This window comes from Chelonia mydas, chromosome 2 (assembly GCF_015237465.2).
Source record: "Chelonia mydas isolate rCheMyd1 chromosome 2, rCheMyd1.pri.v2, whole genome shotgun sequence".
NCBI lineage: Eukaryota > Metazoa > Chordata > Testudines > Cheloniidae > Chelonia > Chelonia mydas.
The window spans coordinates 65,073,807-65,090,338 of NC_057850.1; the positions used below are offsets into that span (position 1 = coordinate 65,073,807).

The 16,532-nt window shown below is 42.7% G+C and overlaps 1 protein-coding gene across 7 annotated transcripts in view; it reads right to left on the minus strand.

Annotated features, from left to right (window-relative positions):
- FAM110B (family with sequence similarity 110 member B) overlaps nt 1-16,532 on the minus strand; it is a 186,142-nt gene that overhangs the window by 22,537 nt on the left and 147,073 nt on the right. Inside the window, exon 3 of one of the 7 annotated variants that reach the window (XM_037892580.2) lies at nt 12,686-12,855. The exons of the other annotated variants lie outside the window; for them this stretch is intronic. The gene's annotated coding sequence lies outside the window, so the exon portion shown is untranslated. The remainder of the gene's footprint in view (nt 1-12,685; nt 12,856-16,532) is intronic. 7 annotated transcript variants of the gene reach the window in all.

Here is a 16,532-nt window from a genome sequence, read left to right on the forward strand (position 1 = left end):
TGTCTAAACCATTTTTTGCGAGAATGAGTTAGGCAGATGTCTAACTCCAAACAAAACAGTCAGGAGGGAGAAGAGGAGAACCTCTCTTATAATCTTTAGCCCAGTGATTATGGCATTCACCCCAGACCTGGGAGATCCTGGTTCTATTTCCCGCTCTGCCTGAGGAGGAGTTTGAACAGGGACCTCCCACCTCTCAGGTGAGTGTCCTGTCTCCTGGACTTAACGAGTGATTTTCACTCTCTCTCTCTGGCTCAATTAATATTAAATTATTTATTAAAGTGGAATAGCTTCAACAAAAGAGATGGAGATAAACCCATATCAGAATACTCAGTCCACTGGTTACCCCATCCTCCATGTCTGTATACTCCTCTCATGTGAATGGCTTTAGATTCTCCCTCTGCCGCAGGCCACAGCTTTCCACAGAAGTAATGTGAAACCGGCTTGAGTTTTGTCAGTTTCACAGTTACCCACAAAGTTCTAAACATCCACAATGAAAAGACTGGTCAGTCTACAAGCAGCAGCAGTGACAGTGGAGCTAATGATCTGCAGACTTAGTAAAGAGCATTGCATTAATTAACACAGGGCTCACACTGGAAAGCATACTTAACTAGAAGGGTGAGAAAGTTTTAGACAAGAAGCTGTTGTCACTCATCAAGGGAAGTTTCCTCCTTGCTACAGACAAACAGATTGAGTCATATATACCTGGAATAAATATATAACATATCATATATTTAAATCTATTTTTAAATAATTTACAATAAAGTAATAAGCAAAATTAACTTGTGGCAAGTTATGGCAATCTTTCTTCAAAATATGTAACACTTGTGCTAAATCACTACCCCAAAGAGCAAAAGGGACCTACAAGGAATACAGATTTATGATGGGATTGTCAACGTGAACTATAACAATGAAGATGTTCTTATATAATGAACAGCGGTAGATATAATTGCAAGATCTGTATCCTATTGAATCTCCTAAAATGAAAGACTGAGGTCACGGTAACAGAAAACACAAGTATTGCCCATGAGATTGTGGCCTTGTTGTCTGTGGATTGTTGCAATCGTCTAGCTCCATGACAAACAAACTGTGCCAATTCTCAAGGGTTCCTTTAGAGCATATGAAGTAAACTGTGAAATTGCTAGAAAAGGTCATGTCACAAGGGATTCACCAACCTTGGGTTGGGTCCCAGGATAACAATGACTGAGAAAGGTATACAAATAGAGAGAAGCAAATCAATGTTCCATGGAGCCTTTAATCACGTTGCTGGTGTCTAATGTCTATGATATGGAGCAAAAGACCAATAATTCTGTTCAGTGACTGTGAAAGAAACATACACTGCAGATGGAGCTAGCAGGCAAAGCTGATACAGGAACAAGGAGTTAGCAATATGGTTGTTGGGTATGAAAGATTTAAAAATTATCAAGGAAGTTGGTTTAATTATTCTTTGTTGCACAATATTTATAGTATTACACACACATAGTTTTACTGTTAAGGCTTTAAATGCTACTCCAACATAGGAAGTGCATTTTCTAAACCAATAACACCCCTAAAAATATTCTTCATTCTCTGTATGGCATATGTGGGGCAAGCTGTGGCTTTTGGGGTGCTGGTTTTTGTTTGTGTGTGCAGCTAGGCAAAGATCTTTGAGCCCTCCCCCCTCCAGCGCACCTATGCCCAGGCCAGTCAACAACGGGCTCATGGTTTGTGGCAGGGCAGAAGTCCCTGGGAAAACTTAGAGGAAGATGCGCTCAGACTCTCAAAATGAAATTTTGTAGAGGACGACGACGTAATGGCAATGTAATCAGCGACTAAATGTGAAACAATCTACTAAGCGCCTCAAGCACAGCCATATGTTAAGTTCACTATTTAATTTGATTAACTGTGTTGGTAACAAACCTCTCCCAGCAGTTTGTCAGTCCAGCATATTGCTCTTACAGTGACATATTACAGAAAAACTTCTTAATCAACACAATGCCTAAAGCATAGTTTAGATTAGAGAGAGAGAGAGAGAGAGAGAGCGCGCGCACTGATTTACATTTATGCAACCCCACTGTATTCTATGTGATTGCACAAAAAAATCAGTGCAGAATTTAGCCCAAAACCTTTATCAGTAGAAAATGTAAGTCAAAACCATTAGCCACTTATAAGTACAGTTAAAAGCATGAAATCTTACTTCACTGATGACTTGAATTAACATAAATAAAATAGTCATACATAAAATTCTGTTCAGTGCCGAATTACTCATGTAGATACAGTCGTAAAATGAAAAGTCTCGATTTTCATGTGCTACACCAGTTAGATATTACAGGCCAGCATCTGTGACATGATGGTTATGTCTCCCTGATTCTCTGTCTGGCCTCAGGTACATGATACAGCAGCCTAGGGGGGTCCCCAAGAGACTATACGCCAGCTGAAGACAGTTGGAGCACCGCATACACTGCTCCTCGTTCTGTGGGAGGCAGGAAGGATCCTGTAGGAACCAGATACACTGATGCTACACCCACTGGGGACTCCTGCTACCGTGAATCACCAGTAGGCTGATGCAGTGAGCCTGTACTCACTTTGAGCTGGCTGCAAAAACAAAATAAGACTTAAAACTACCAACAACTAATGAAGAGTTTTCTCTGGTTCTTCTGATTCTCCTTTGGGCCTGTTTCTGGAGCAGAAAGCTCTACGCTTTAGTCTTCCTGCATGTGTGTGATTTAGGTAACAAATAAGATAAGTGTATGCATCTTACTACATTTTTTTTCCCACATTGGCTGTACTGTACAGCTTGTGAACATCTGCTAGTCCAAACAGACTATTCATCGTTCAGTATTTCTAACTGGGGGTGTAGTTCTGCCATGTACTCTGGTTATGAAAACTACTTGCTCTTTTCTAGTCAGCAAGCCTCCTGATCTTGTTATTTTACCTTGTCTAGGTATGGAGGAGATTTTTGTCACTGAATACTGTCCTCTTCAGCACTACTGTTCATCGTTTATTTTATCCCCTTCTATTTTCATCTTTTATTCTCTCCTCCGCTTTAAATAATTTAGAAAACTCAGTAATGGCAGACTTTACTCCTGGGAGAATTCTACGCCACTGCATGGACACAGAAATCATGTTGCTCTGCAGATTTCTTTGCTTCCCTGCAGAAAGTGATGGGGAAGCAAAGGGAAGCTGCAAGAGCAGTCACATGCCCCTCCCCAGAAGTGTGGGCACCTAGTTGCAGGCACGCGAAGCAGCAGTAAAATCACCACGGGGGGGGGGGGGGGGGGAGCAATGCCCCCACAACAGAGGTGAGGCATGGGAGGGCATGTGTCACTGCCCCCCACCATTTCTGCAGGCACAGAGCTGCCAGGGTGAGGGAAGGTAGCCTTTGGGTTCCTGACTCTACAGCTGAATGCCATCTCCTGGGTCCTAGTGCCAGTCTATTTCCCCTTCTATGTGTGCTGGTGGTTTTCTGTACAATGGTAAGTGCCCGCAGTGGGCAGAGCAAAGGGGTGGGGGGGAATGGGGGAAGGGAGATGGGGAAAGCGGGGAACAAGCAGTGATGAGAGAGGGGGGATCGGATAGGGCAGGGGGATATGGGAGTGAAGGGAGAAGATGGGGTAGGGGGCAGTGTGGAGGGGATGGGTAAGAGAAGGGGGGATAGGGGAATGGTGGGGGAAGCAAGAGCCTGGCATGCGGCATCCCCTTGGTGGCTGCGATGGCAGCTGTGGCTCCCCCATTAAGCAGACTCATCGAACCCCCACCCTGATGAGCACGCACCTTGGATACCCCCACACCTGAACCACCCCAATGAGCCACCCGGATCCTCCACTCCACTGATCCCCAACCAGCTGCACCTGGACCCCCACCACAGCAAGCTCCACTCCCCCAGCACCCAGACCCTCCCTGCTGAGCCACATCCCCTCATACCCAAACTCTCCCTGCTGAGCCCCAACCACCTTCACTTGGACTCCCCTGAAGAATCCCATTGCCCCTGCACCAAGAACCCTCCAACAAGCCCCTATGCTTCCAGATCCACCACTGAGCTGCCTGCACCCAGACTGTCCCCCACAGAACCCTCTCATTCCACACCTGGATCTCCCCACATGAAGCCCCTCCACACTTGGATCCTGCTGGGCTGAGCCTGCCTGCCCACACCTGGTGCACCTGGCACGGAGGGGCAGTGCCATGGGGTGTTTCTGGGGCAGGCCAGGCCTTTGTGTTGTGTAAGGGTCGGGTGCAGTCTCACCGCTGAGTCCCTATCCCGGGAGGTGGGGGGCTGCAGGGTAATATCCCACCTCCATGTAGCCAATGCCATGGCCCCATTGCCATGCTGAAGTCTCCACATTTATTTATTGAATTTTGCAGAATTTTAAAATATTGTGCACAGAATTTTTTGTTGTTGTTGGCGCTGAAATCTCTCAGGAATAAGACTTGTACCATATGAACACAGGCTCAGGCCAGGGAGTATGTTTACAGGTTTCCACAAAATCGTCTTTTAGAAAAGAAAGCCCACAACAGCATCTTGCTCAACAATCTTTAACAAGTGTACAATACAGAGCCAAAGCCATGATAGATGAGCTTTTCTTAAAGCTCAGACTGATACCCACTACTTACTAAGTGATTTAAGAGTAGGAGTTTGGATGTATTTCTAATTTTGGGCCAGGGATGAATCATAAAAAAATTGCCTATACCTTCCTAACTGTTTCTTATTCACTTCCTATACAGGAAAAAAGATTTCAAGACAACACAATAGTCATACTGAGAGAGAATGAAGCAAGCTGATGTCAGCTTCATAAAACTGTGACAGCCACTAAACTGAACCCAGTGCACTAGCTAAATTACTTCTTGAGTTGCAACTGACACCTCCATTTCAGTTGCATAGGCAGAAGTCGTGGTTGACCGAACAGAAGACTAGAATCTGTGCCTTAAACTCAGGCTGTCCAAAGTTAATTTTTCCAGTGTTACCAAATCAGCCATTAGCCTGAGTTTGGATTTAAATGTGAAGATGTGTAAACTGTTGAAAAAGAAATGATACCCTGCTAGAATGTTCTACAGAAATGAGCCCAAAGCTGGGAACCAAGAAGACTGATAAGCTTTAATATTTTGCTGGATCCTACACCAATAAAGTCATTCTATATTTGTACAAGGCCTGGCACAATGGTGCTGTGATTTCACTTAGAGTCTCTAGGTATCACAGTAATAGAAATAAATAAAAACAAGAATACAATAATAATACATTGTACATGCTCCTCTCCAAAGTGAACTCCTAACTTCTCAATCAGGCTGCATCTCTTAACATTCCAGAAGTTTTAAAATCTAAGATCTTCACTTTTAATTATTATTAGTAGGGCCAGAAAACACTCTTCTGTCTCACTTATGGCTCTGTAGTTGGTTACTGCTCGTTTAACACTCCAGCACTGAAATTGCAATAGACTATGGGAAACACTAAGAGCATGTGGTGTTGTCTTGGCCTCAGAATCATGAAGTGTCAATAAGCAGCAGAGCCAGGTCTTGGTCTCTTAATCCTGTTGCAGAATGGGAAGGGAGTGGTCAACTTATCAGACTTCCAGATGATCCTGTTGTGGATACAATATGGGGAAAGATATAGGGATTCCTTTTTCCAGAAGGATTGATGGACTAAGTTAGCCATCTGCCTCCCAAGAGCATGGGAGGGGGTAAGTAGGCCATAGCCATTCTCCAAAGACATCTACAAACACATCTTTCTCACTAGAACATTATGGTAGTGTGTGGGGATTCTGGGATCTGGGGAAAGAGAGAGTGAGTGTGTGTGTGTGTAAAACATCTAAATCTTGTCACTCTTATGTGCTGAGACCAACCAAGGGTGATTACTGAGCTAGGGGTACGTGAGGCAATTTATTTGTTCCCTTCCCCATGAAGCCAGAGGAAGGAGGCAGATGTATTTTTCCTGTGAAGTGAGTTTCATGGCAGCTGGAAATAGCTCTTCTTTCTCCCCAAACCAGAAATGGGATATGCGAGCCCCAAGACTAGGCTGCTGAGCCTGCAGAGTTAGGGGTGGTTTGCTGGGTCTCTAAGAAGGACAGCTCTCTCTCTAGCCATGGGCTCAAAGGAACAGGGGTTCTTAGTCTAGAAGAAAAAGTGTGTTTTCTCTGTCCGCTGAGAGAGAGTAGTAGTTATTTAGCTGAACTGGGATAGCCAAATACTTCAAAATTCATGGTATTCATGTGTATTTATATTCAGTTGCCTTTACCACTTACGTTATCACTTCCTGCAGAAACTGACTTTCCCTTGAGGGTTTCCAATCCGAGTACTGACAAGGCCCAACTCTGCTTAGATTGAGTGAGCCAATGAGAGCATAGTAGGACAATAAAACAAATAAAAGGACTATTTACTTTGCTGAAGAAAATCACGAGAAAGTGAAACAGAATGAAATTATAAAATATGTTTTAATTATTTTCTAAAGCAGCACCTTGCCAGTGAAATGCAGCCTGCTGTTTGCAGCCTGCCTTCTTTATACAATGATAAAATATTTATATATACATATAGTTTGGCTGGCTGTTTAAAATCTGTTTGGCTTTTTTCTTTCTCCCATGTTTAGTGAGAACTTGACCCTAAACAGCATTAGTATGGCAATATCTCCATAAGAAAAAACAACAACACATGCAACTTTATTTGAACTGACCGGGAGATTACAACTTTCTAGCAGAATATGCGAACATACACTTGAGAGTTTAATATGGAAAGATGCACAGCTACCTTACATGTAAATGAAAAGAAAGAATTCAAAGATACAATCAGCTTTCCACTTAGGAATGCAGTGAGTGTTTAATACAGCAGGTGGTTAGAGCGTGGGATGTACAAGTGAAGAATTTTCAGAGCCACGCAGCAGCTAATTTACAACAAAAGTACTCCAAGGTTGAAAACAAGAAAGTAAAATTGATTGTTTAAAAGACCCCTAGCTATCGAGTTATCCCAAACCCTTATTCCTCTTGAGTTTTTTTGTTCCTTTACGCAAAACGACCTCTAGACAGAAACAGAAAAAAGCTATAAAGCCATACAGGTCTAATGGTAGATTCCCAGTCAGTGGGCTCTAAACATTTGGTGTTGGGCACTGGTTTAACAATTCATTTAGTATAAACTTTTTGCATTTCATAGGAAGGGACTGGTGTCAGCCGTGCCCTTTTAAATGCTCCTTATGGTGCAAATTTACTGACAAAGTCAATATTTCCAACTCAGGTATTGGCAGCAGAAAAGTAACTACCAAATCTATTCAGCACACTTAACGTGATTTTAGAGAGACCAGGTGGGTGAGGTAATATCTTTTATTGGATCAACTTCTGTTGGTGAGAGAAACAAGCTTCTTAAGAGCTGTGTGTGGCTCAAAAGCTTGTTTCTCTCACCAAAAGAAGTTAGTCCAATACAAGATATTACCTCACCCACCTTGTCTCTCTAATATCCCAGGACCAATACAGCTCCAACCACACTGCATTCAGCTTATGTAGTTTGTTGGTTTATGTGAATTTTAAAATGACTGGAATTTTTGGCTGTGACATCCTATTACTGCCTATCTTATCTCACTGAAAAACTGGGATTGGTATTTCCATGATGGTATGGCATCATTCCTCTCCCTGTTGAAGGAAAAGCTGAGTGTTAATTACAATAATTCCAACAAGGTAACTGGAACCTTCATATTTCTGTCTGTTTAAACTGAAGACCAGTTATCTTACGCCGAAGAATCTTGGACTTGCCTGCTTTTTAAACTCTGATAAAGTTCTCTTTCTGTCCGTCTCACCCCAGTTTTTGCTCTGACTAGTGCAAGTAAATCAGATTATTTCAAAACAAAGCAGTCAAGGGCGTCCACTAATAAATAGTACATATAATAACTGCTTTGTCAGTGCATAGCATTCTCCATCCAAGACCTTAGGCCACATATGAAATGTTAACTCTCCCAACATTTATTATGACATATTATTGTTATCAATGGGTGTATTACTGCACGCATTTTTACAGATGGGTAAATTCTGACACTGAAAAGTTTAGGCCCAATTTTTCATAAAAATGGCTTTTAATTATGGGTTCTTAAATGCAGACACAGTCTGATTTTAAGACATGCAGAGTGTCACAATTTAGGGCAACTGCACCTGTATTCCCCCACTGTGGTCACCCTAGGCTCCTCAGCTGTTATCTCTCTTGGATGGAGACCCATGTCTCTCTCCCTCTTGACCAGGAGTTTTTCCAGGCTCACAGTGTAGGCAGAGAACTGTGCAACAAGCCACGCTGCCTAAACAGGCCAATGTTTTTACTTTGGTTTCTCTTCGAAGGTTACCACCAGCCATAACTGCCTGCAGTTACCACACAACTCTTTCTAAGTAAGTACATTTATTCTTAAGGTAAAAGTGTTTCAGAGAAAACATATTAAAACAAAAGAACCTCTACACATGCTAATAAAGCTCAGCAGAGATCACCTCCAACTCCGGCTCTGGTCAGAGTCAGTCCTTCAAATACCACATAGGGGTTTTTCTGTCATTACAAAGTCCATAACAGCCTTAGCTCAGAACTAGTACCACTCATGAATAGAACAGTCTTTCCTTTATACAGCTTGGGCCTTTGTTCTTGAGACTCTGGGAGCAGCAGATAATGGCCCTTCCTCAAGGGCATAGCTTCAAAAGCCTGGATTTTTGCATAACTAAAGGTGGGGACTTTGCATTCACCTCCCCATAGGGATTCCCCAGGCAAACCACTTGACCCTGTTTGTCCCAGACGTCTATTCTTGTCTGTCCCAGTGTTCAGCATAGTCCTTTGAAGTTCATAACACTTCCCAGAGTTCACATCCCATCTCCGCCCTAGAGAGATAACATATAATCCTGTCGCACAATAATATGTAAACCATTCATTTAGCACAACAGATCCAAAACTTTTTTACATTTAATTCAACAAGGTCTCCTAAGGATAGTACAGGAAATTGCTCTGTCACAATGAGCCACAATTCAAACAGATCACAAGTGATGTAAATGCTCAGCTCTTCTGAAAATCAGAGCTAGGGATCTAAACTTGGGTGCACACAATCAGAGGCTATTTTTAGAAAATCTGACTATTCGTGTTTTTCACCAATGGACGTATACAATCTAGGACTCCTGATTCCCAGTCTACTGCCCTCTCCATCAGTCCTTACTCACTTCTTCTCATTTCATCTTTGCAACCAATTTTTATTTTACATGCCATTATATAAAACTTTAATTTTGCTGTCCCTTTGAAGATTCCTGAATTCTAGTTGTTCTAGATCTAGTGGTAAGCTTCAAGATGCTATAAAATAAAACCTTCCTTTCAAACAGTCTCAAATAAAGAAATGGTCAAGTGGCTAGATTAGGTGACCACTGAGTAGCATGCAAGACTACAGGACAAGATGCATGCCTTTAGTGGAAGAAAAGATTCAAAGGCAGATGGCGGCTCTGGGAGCTGCTCTATAGTAGCTCTCCAGGGAGAGGTCAGACCTGGAGGGTGGATCCCCAACTAAGGAGCTAGGAAAGGGGGCTTGGCCCAAGAGGGACTGCAAGGCAGACCATGGAGGTCATGTAGGAACTGAGACCCAGATAGAGGCACTCAGCCCAAGAAGGCGGCTGTGAAAAAGACAGAGTTGTGGTACAGGAATCCCTGGGGAGGTCCAGGGGTCTGAGTGAAGTGGACAAATGCCGCTTGCTACAGGGTAGAGGGAAGATTGGGTTTCCTCTGCATCACCACCTCCAGGATATAGAAATCCCTGCATAAAAGGGGAGAAGGATGATTGAGCCCAAGAAGGGCTGAGGGAGGACTTAGTGACTATTAAGCTCAAGGAGGGTAACCCTGTGTCAACAGGGAAAATGAACTCCTGACTCTGGAAGGGCTGAACAGACTACAGATAGGTGCCTAGGGAGGGCCTCTAAAGAGAGAGCATAACCCAAAGAGGTGAGGAGTGCTAGCTGAACTCAGAGAAGGCAATCCTGGATCAGAGGTGAAGAACTAATGCAGTTTTGTGGACTGGTCTGTCTATCAGTGGGAGGGAAAGGACTCTAATATAAGTTTTGGCGGAAGGCTAAACCTCAGTTCACCCATCTGCTTGGGGAGATGGCAGACTATTACCACAAGTAAGGGAAACAGAGAGACAAGTGGCCCGACAGAGAGCTAAGGGGCTCTCCTATATGGTGTGAAACTCCTATCTTTCTGATTTAATATTCACTTTGGCAAGTTATAAATGACTACAATATGGTGTAAGACAGTGGAGAATCAAGTCCCAAGCCAAAAGCAGCATTATCTAAGAATATCAGCAACCTTTGCAAAAAGCTCAATATTATTTAGATGTCACTACACATCAATGAGGGAACTAATTTCTTAAAACAAACAAATTTAAAAAAACCCCAACAACCCCCAAACCAGCCAGCTGAAGTGCACTTAGGTGACTGCCAGTATCGTCAACCTGTGATACTCGGCCTTATATACTCTGAAACTATCATACTGCTTTGGAGAAAGTTAACTCAATTACCAGCTTGCAATTAATGGAGATCTCTAAAGAGAGAGATCAGGTGTCTTAACTTCTCCCTCCACCCCTCGAAATGGCTAACTGGTCTGTTTAGAGTAGATTCGCTCAGGTTCCTCAAATTCTTTACAAAAAAATAAAATGTTACCAGGGAAGAATCTGCCCATAGAAAACTTCTCCTCGGCCAGTATTCATAACATGTGATTTGCTAGGTGTCAGAAATACTATACTGAAAGTGTCTTAGGATATCGTTCATTTTGCTCTCAAGGAGAAAGTCTTGGGTATTTCCCCAACTACACTCCAGGGCTGTTGGGGGAAAAAAGGGCCTTTGCAAAGATTCTGGGCATTGAGCCAATCTCCAACTGTGCTTTGCCCTGCTAAACAATGTCTGGATTTTGCTGGAGGAGTGTATGGTATCTGCATAAGAGCTCTCAAAGCACCAGAGGCAATTCTGCGGGCAAAGAATCTGGAAGCAGCGTAAGATGTTGGATATTAGGAAAAACTTTTTCACTAGGAGGGTGGTGAAACACTGGAATGCGTTACCTAGGGAGGTGGTAGAATCTCCTTCCTTAGAAGTTTTTAAGGTCAGGCTTGACAAAGCCCTGGCTGGGATGATTTGATTGGGGATTGGTCCTGCTTTGAGCAGGGGGTTGGACTAGATGACCTCCTGAAGTCCCTTCCAACCCTGATATTCTATGATTCTATGTGGAGTTCAAGGATTAATTCTCCACTTCAGACTTGAACAAAGGTTGATCTTAGATTTGAACCTCACTTTTTACTAGCGTTTGTGTGTGTGTCTTCTGTTTCAGGGTCTGAATTTTCATTGCTACTGAGATAGCATATGTATAAAATAATTCTAAGTTCTTAATTAAATTTAAAAAAAAACAGAGAAGGCAGGTCCCTAACCCTGAAGAGACTACTATCATAATAATGGACATAACCGATAAGGATATAATACAAACCCACACTAGGAAGAGGAGGAGAGAGGAAGGACATGTGTAATTGTGACGGGTTGGACCTCCCCCATCCAAGATGCCACCTGATGTACTGGGGTTTCACTGAGCCTCTCCTGCTCCACCAGCCTGGATTCCCTCTCCCTGTTTTGCTGAATTAGGCTCTCTGGCCTCTTGCAGCACACCTACACAGGTAGGGCCACACCCAGCTGCAGATGCAGACTGAAGTCAGCTGTGTGTGAATGGACTCATCCAGCACTCACATGCACACCCCGCTTGGGAGATAAACCCAAAGGTATATTGTCTTGCGTATAGAAAAATCTGCATAGTGGAAGCTCATAAAAATTCACCCTCTTCCTTAATGTGAAGAGAGATATGCACACCTTCTCCCCCCTTCCCAGTTAGAAATTGCATAAGCTGAGTTTAATAATAAAACAAATGTATTATCTATAAAAGGCAGATTTTAAGTGGTTAAAGGGATAGCAAACAAAACAAAGCAGTTTACTAAGCAAATAAAACAAAACACGCAAACTAAGCTTGATACACTAAAGAAATTGGCTACAAATAGTAATTTCTCACCCTAAATATTGTCACAGGCAAATTACAGAGAGTCTTGAAAGTCAGCAGCACTGGCCTGCAGCTTGAAACTTCAGGTATTATTACTGACAAGCTAGACGCCCTTCTAGCCTGGGCTCAACTCTTCTCCCCCCAGTTCAGTTCTTGCTTCCAGGTGGTTTTCAGTGTCTTTTTGGCTGGGGAGGCAGAGGAGAAGCACGTTGATGTCACTCCCCTGCCTTATATAGCTTTTGTGTATAGCAGAAACCCTTTGTCTTCCAGTGGAAAAACACTGGCATTCCAAGGGGGGGTGTCCAGTACCGGGTAACTCAGACCCATGTCTCTGCAGGGTTGTAGCAGCCATTACTCGCAGGCTATCTAGAGCGTCCACAGGAAGACTAAACTCTTTCACAGTCCACTGTCTTTCATTGTTGTACCTGAAGGGCTAGTTGGGGGTGTCACCCAAAGTAGCACATTTGAAATACAGATACATGGTCAATATTTCTAACTTCAGATACAGAAATGATACAGACATACAAATTGGATAATCACATTCAGTAAATCATAACCTTTCCAATGATATCTTACATGAGCCATCTTGCATAAAGTACATCTCAGTAATGCTATATCCATATCATAAGCATAGTTCCATAAAGAATATGAAGTGTAACATCACAATAATGATTACAGAGTTACTCATTTTAGGTTCACATACCTCTTGATGGTTCAAATAGGCACTTGTGTGTGATTATTTTGGAGGGGGATTCTGTGTCCTCCTCATCTCCTCCAGCTGCAAACACTCTAATTTTTTGCAGGTGATGCTGCAGAAATGAGTTTTTAGGAGTCATCTGAAGAAGGTTTGAAGTTGGAGAATAGGAGCAGGCACTAGAATATTGGTAGGGTACAACACATGGGGAAGAGAGGAAAAAGATACACAGGCACGTCATTTGAAACAAAAAATAACCAATCTTGGCTCTTCACTTACATGCCCAATAATGACAGTGCCCATTAGACTCACTCCATCCTCAGCATTCTGCATTCCATCATCTCTACCCACATGTCAACCCAGCTGTGGGCATGTGCCAGGGAAATGCAATGAAATCTACTAGAATGTACACAGTCAAAATAGAAGCTCTGCTTGTGCCTACTTTCTTGGTGGTTCCCTCTCCACCACACCAATTATTTTGCTCCCCAATTCTCAACCTCTATTTACCCTTCACCCGTGATCTGTTCTGTTAACCTTTCATCCCATCACTCCTTTTCCTATTCTTTGAAAAAACTAAGGACTTTCCTTCTTATTACACATTATATGTCTCCTGTATATTTTCTTTCTTGTGTTCTAGGTTCCCTTAGTTTCTTCTGCATTGCTACACAGTGCTTCACCTCCCAATGTGGCAGTCTACAGCACACACAAAATGGAGTGACATGGAAGAGTTAAGGAGGAGAGTTACATATGTGTGTAAGGGGCACTGTTCACTGAGTTAGATGCACAAGCAATTCATTATTATTATTATTTTAAGAAGACACCTATATTTTAAGGAGTCCAGTTCAGTGAGGTAGGTAGGATCCTGCTAGAGCACTGTGCAAGCAAAAAAAAAAAAAAAAAAAAAAAAGTTTTTAATGCAACGGGAATGTCTTATCCTTATACTCCCTGTTGTTATTTAGGGTTTACTATGGACTTTGACAATGTATACCAGTGGCTCTCAACCTTTCCAGACTACTGTACCCCTTTCAGGAGTCTGATTTGTCTTGCATACCCCCAAGTTACACCTCTCAAGAACTACTTGGTTACACAGACATAAAAATACAAAAGTGTCACAGCACAGAGATAGTGAAAAATTGCTTACTTTCTCATTTTTACCATATAATTATAAAATAAATCAATTGGAATATAAATATTGTACTTACATTTCAGTGTATAGTATATAGAGCAGTATAAACAAATCAATGTCTGTATGAAATTTTAGTTTGTACTGACTACGCTAGTGCTTTTTATGTAGCGTGTTGTAAAAGTAGGCAAATATCTAGATGAGTTAATGTGCCCCCAGAAGACCTTTGCGTATCCTCATGGGTACATATACCCCTGGTTGAGAACCATTGAAGTACACTGTAAGAACAGACTGTGTAATTGTGTGATCACTGGGTTTGGTGCATATTGAAGGACCAACAATTTCTCCGTGGTGGGGCCAAATCAAGGATAAGGAAAAGTTCACGGTAGCTCTACAGTTAAGAGAAATTATCAAGGTTGTATAATCTCTTTGGGACAGGGACTGTCTTCTTGTTCTGTGTTTGACCTGCACCTAGTAGGATGGGATCCTGGTCCATAAGTGTGGTTCCCAGGTGCTATGATTATACAAACAAACAAAAGCATTTCTGTATTAAAGGAACTATTAGGGCTCAATTCTACAAGTTTCTGAGATGGTTGTGAAGGTGCAGAGAATAAAGGTAGTTGTTCAACTCCCAGTGGAGGCTCAGGAGAGTGCACATCTGTCGACACAATGCTGAGCAAAGCTTCTTGTTGCTTTACTACTGCAATGATACTACTGTAAGTGTGCCAAATATACAAAATGGGCATGCCAGTGGGCAGAGCTGGAGCAAGATTAGGAACCAGGTTTGACAAATCCCACTCTATAGTTATTCCCTAATCAAGTGAGGTTTTTTCATATCACATATTAAGAAATGGGCCGTTTAATTATAGGTAAGGCTAAGATTTTGTCATGGTTATTTTTAGTAAAAGACATGGACAGGTCGAGGGCAATAAACAAAAATTCATGGAATCCTGTGACCTATCTGTGACTTTTGCTGCTCCGGCTTCATGGTGTCTGGGAGCTATGGAGTTCCCCCTCTGCCCACGGCGGCTGGGAGCTGCAGGGTGACCATATTTCCCAAAGAGAAAATGGGACACCCTAGCCGCTCCTCCGATGCTTCCTCCCTCGCCCCCTGTGCGAGGCTGTTACCCATCACTGGAACCCGGAGGAAGGCCTCCTCAGGAGTCTGTCAGCGGTTGCTGGAACCTTGCAGGTGTCCCCTGTTGCTTGTTGCTAAAACCCTTCCAGGGCTCCTGCATCCCCTGGGGCTGAAGCAGAGGAATGTCAAGGAAGTCTCTGAAAGTTACGGATTTTGTGACTTCCATGACGGAAATGTAGCCTTAATTATAGGGAATCCTGTGTAGTCTCCCAGTTTCTGCAGTACTTATCACATATGCTGAAATAGAAGACTGGATTACAATTATGTGATCTATTCTTTACAGCTCTTGGCAAGCCACATTCAGTTAAAAAATTGCAATAATACTTAATGCAACTGGACTGCATACAACATTCTTCAGCTAGCCAAACTAAGGTTAGTTCTGCCCTCACGAGGTGCTGTTTCCTGCACTGCATATCAGAGATGACCCGTGCCTGCCGAGAGAGGGAGGGGCCATGGGTCCCCTCTGCTGCATATCCAAAAGAAGAAATACATTTACATAAAATCTGGACTGGCATTCCAGGCAAACTAACAGCACAGGATATCTAAGTCACACAACCTTGCCTTTTCCATTCAGTGGAACTAAATAATGACACCATTATTTCAAACTAGCAAATGTAGTCATTTTAAATAAAGACTGCAAAAGGCACTTGTTAGGATATAGATATTCAGGCCTGTCTGTAAAGACCTATACTCTAAGAATTTAGGTGTATTCTTATCACTTGGCTAGTTATAGAGGTATAAAAGAAAGAATCAAAATCACTGTCTGCTGGTGTAAGAGCCTTCTCTTACTGTGACAGTCTGAGGCCCTGTTCTTAGGTTAAGGCCTTTGGCTAAGCAGCAGAGGCAGCCATAAGCTGGGAAGCGAACGGTCACCTCCTCACATTCCAAACTAGTCCCATTGAAATAAGGTGCTATTTGGCTGTTAAAAATACAATCCTGTCCTGATAATGCCTATCGCCTCCAGAGAAAGGGAAGTGCCTAGAAGATGTAAAAGGAAACTTAGTTTGATAGCATCCTGTCTGGCAAGAACTCACTTATCAATAGCTGGGATGTGAAATCCTCATTTCTGTGTTTGTTCTATCACTGTAGTCCCCATTTCCCTATTGTTTGTCTGCATAATCTCTGTCTGCTTCTGTGATTGTTTCTGTCTGCTGTATAATTAATTTTGCTGGGTGTAAACTAATTAAGGTGGTGGAATATAATTGGTTAAATAATCGTGTTACAATATGTTAGGATTGGTTAGTTAAATTTCAGTAAAATGATTGGTTAAGGTATGGCTAAGCAGAACTCAAGTTTTACTATATAGTCTGCAATCAATCAGGAAGTAAGGGGGGGACTGGGAACAGGGAATGGGGGTGGGGAAATTGGAATCATGTCCTGCTAAGGGCAGGAATGGGACCATGGACACAGGTAAGGCTCTGTGGTGTCAGAGCTGGGAAGCAGGACACTAAGGAAGGAAGCTGGAATCATGCTTGCTGGAAGTTCATCCCAGTAAACATCAAATTGTTTGCACCTTTGGACTTCGGGTATTGTTGCTCTCTGTTCATGCGAGAAGGACCAGGGAAGTAAGTGGGTGAAGGAATACGCCCCCTAAC